General features: G+C 34.3%; 1 long non-coding RNA gene across 1 annotated transcript; it reads left to right on the top strand.

The window, feature by feature from the left end:
* Positions 1-3,277, top strand: LOC127710669 (uncharacterized). Its single transcript, XR_007986262.1, has 2 exons — positions 1-321; positions 2,688-3,277. It is a non-coding gene; the product is annotated as an uncharacterized LOC127710669 (long non-coding RNA).
* Positions 3,278-3,572: the final 295 nt, after the last annotated feature.

The following is a 3,572-nucleotide window of genomic DNA, read 5'->3' as shown; positions in this document are numbered from 1 at the left end:
AAAACGCATGTTTGATTTACTTGCAATTGAGAATACATGTATACTGATTTTTAACGTATTTGTGTAGAATAAAGAACAAGCATTAAGCATTAGATTGGCTTGTGGATACTTAGAGACGATTTTGTGTTTGAACTTGTTTTATTTTGCTGTGCTACCATATAATTTTAGTGATTTTAAATTCAGGTGCGGATAATAACTACAGATTATAGGTTTATCTATTACAAGGGAGGAAACTATACGCTCTAGTCAAAATATAGAACTTTTTGTTATAAACTTTTTTTCGTATACCTGCAGAAAATATTGGGGCGAATATCAGAAACGGTAAGAAATCGATTTTTTTCCAATTCAGTCTCCGTAAAACAATTCAAAAGTATGTAGTTATAATACGTATCAATATTACAACAATGTTTTAACACAAAGTTTTCATTGAAATCATCATTTAAATTTTCACCAGGTGAGTGACCTTATTCAATTCAGCAAGATAATATCTCCCTTTTTATATAGGTCAAATAAATATCGCATGTAGTTTCCTGTGCACTCTAATAAGACGAGTGATTTTTGATAAGGTATGGTATATTTTATTTTAATTTTTGTTTGCATTTGGAGAAGGGGGGGGGGGGGGGGGGGGGTCTACATGTGGTATTTCTATATAATGTCTTAATGTTAATTATATATTACACTGTGACAGGATTTTAAAAAATGTCCAGCTACTCATAGTAAATAGTCCAACATTTAAGTATCTTATATATGATTAACCGTCACACATTAGGAATTTCATCCAATATTTAGTTTATATATATATTGATAAAACCTGCTGACCATGAAAATGTTCAATTTGTTAAATATAGCTTTCCTCTCCTCTTGAAAGTCTAGAAGTGGCTTAATAACACATTCGAAGGTTGAAAAAAATGCGCAAATATTCCATTTTGGATTGCAGACGTTTAATTGTTTTGGAAAAGTGCTACGAACGCTATATGAGGGGCGTAAAGGGGGGTATCTGCACGGAAGAACGCGAAATAAAATTGCCATTTCACGATGAACGAACAATTAAAAATGTATTGCACGTTGATCTTTTAACCGATTTCCCGAAACACGGTGAATAACGACCCTTTTTCACGGCTGCACGTGAAATAAAAATGGCTAAACACGTTGCACGAAAATAACCCTTTACCACCCTCCTATATATAACACAAGTAAAAACAAACAGTCTTGCAGTAATCTTTTGAGGGGCCACGTGTGTTCTGTTAAGTCAAAACATTGTCCTACAAAGCAACTAACAGCTGGTAAATAATTAGGTTGTACTCGTTCCGAATATGCATATTTTCCACTGGACGTACGTACGTTAAGCCGCAGCCAAACATTTATCATGCATGCAATGGTAAAGAAATGCACATATCGATTATTTCTGTTTACAATCTTTCGATTTACGTCTATTTGCTTAAAAATTCACTGACAAATATTTCGTGCAAATATTAAGAACAAAAAACCAATTAATTATATGACAAGTGAATATAGGAAGTCCTGACAAACATATAAAGCACTTTGGAAATTTTCACCGTCATAGTGTCAGAAAACAGGTTTATAGTTGATGTCATCACTTCTACGAGACACATCCAGTACAGTTAAATACACCCCCTTACGTTATCATGGAGAACTGACATGAACAATTTTGTTCGACGTACTTACAAAAAGTACATATACAATATATGTACATTGTCGGAACATTTTAAATTTATTTGTACGGGCGTTAGAAACAGGACGAAAAGCGAATATCGCCGACCATTTCTCTTGTTTCGTAGCGAGTACAAATACATTTTATATTTCCGACAATGTACATTTATTGTTTTTATCCTGCAATTTACACCCGGCATTGTAAGGTTTAGTTGTTCAAATCTAAATAGTTGTCTTTGATTTTTTCAAAGAAATCGGCATAGTTTGAACGCGGACCGCGAAGAGGACCCCAAAATGAACTGTCACATCAAAAGAAATATTCACATTACCGTTTGTTCAATATGGAAGAGGGGTAACAGGAGACTTTGTTCGTACAAGTATTTGTACAATATCTGGCTCATTGCAGGATAAATCAAATTACGGAAGTTGTTAAAACCTACTGGATTCTAGTATTAAAAAGTATAAATAATACATATTGAGAATTTTGCTACAATTCCACGCATTTGGATAAAATCAAAATCGGTTATTCGATGCTATCTTTTTGTCAACTTTCGCATCGGACATCTTTAACCAACATGATTTAATTTGTAACTGCAAGATAAAACAAAGCCTTATTTTTAACAGAATTTTTGTTTTTGGTTGGGAATGTCGTTCCTATTCGTATTTGCTATTGGTGTGGGTATACGTCAACGAGACGACGAACAGAAACACGATATCTAGAGGTCAACCTACAATCCTCGACAATAGTAGTGGGTCACAAAACCACATTTGTTTATAAATATGAAATAAAATATTCACTAAATCTTACAAACACCCTTTCGTCCACTAGTCTTGAATGTTTCCGATATGAATTAGTTATAGTTGTCATATTGAAATATCATATATAAAAATGTCGAAATCATGCACTTTTATATATCTTTACCTACCATGCCTACGGTATATATAGGGTATAAAGTAAATTCATTAACAAAAATAAGATAATTGTTAAATTATGTTTCGTTATGTTTTCGTTTCAGAGAACAGTTTGACAACATGGGTTCAGAATGGTTTAAGAATATGTGTGGTGTACAACTGACAGACAAACAAATGGAAAACATTCCACACACGAGAACAGAACTTGGAATTCATGTATCAACAAAATTTGCACAGATGTTTGGAATTATGGGAACTTGTATCGTAGGACCTATTGCAGGGGCAGTCAGTAAAGATACTAGAAACTGGCCCGATATAAAAAATAAAATGACAACTATGGGTACTGGTGGAGTTGCCTTAGGATTTGTCGTGGGGCCCCTTCTCACTTATTCCTTAATGAAGAAAGAAGAAGACTATCGAGTATGGGATCGGTGCTATCGAATACGTCATAGCAGAAATCAAGTTCATGTAGATCAATTATCTCTTTTAGGAACCGCCTGTGGAGCAGGAGTAGCTGCATATACCGGAAATGGTGCAGCATTTGGCGGACTTATTGGTATGACTAGCGGAGTCATATTAGCCGCTCTCTTCAACAGTGCAACGAAAAAGTCGAACAAAAATTAACAAGTTGTCAATAAGTCAATAGTGTGCCATTGAATGTATTTGTTATAGAAAGTAAATGAATGCTTTTTTATCTCGTCTGCTACGAATGTCACAGAATGCAGGACATGTGGATGTTAATTCTACGGCGACAGCGTAAACTTTGTATAAAGCTTTTAGAATTATATTTTAAAGGATACAAACATGTTTAACCCCGCCACATTCTATATGTTCCTGTCCCATGTTTGTAGCCTTTAATTCAGTGGTCGTCGTTGGTTGCTGTCTGTCATTTTTTATTTTTCGTTTATTGTTTGTCAAAAAAAACAATCCATTTACATGTATTATGATGCATATGCTCGTATTGTGTATAAGAGTAGTTTTACGCCGAT

This window comes from Mytilus californianus, unplaced genomic scaffold, assembly GCF_021869535.1.
Source record: "Mytilus californianus isolate M0D057914Y unplaced genomic scaffold, xbMytCali1.0.p SCAF_8, whole genome shotgun sequence".
Lineage (NCBI taxonomy): Eukaryota > Metazoa > Mollusca > Bivalvia > Mytilida > Mytilidae > Mytilus > Mytilus californianus.
The sequence above is the reverse complement of the archived record's forward strand: the minus strand, read 5'-3'. Positions and strand labels throughout refer to the sequence as shown.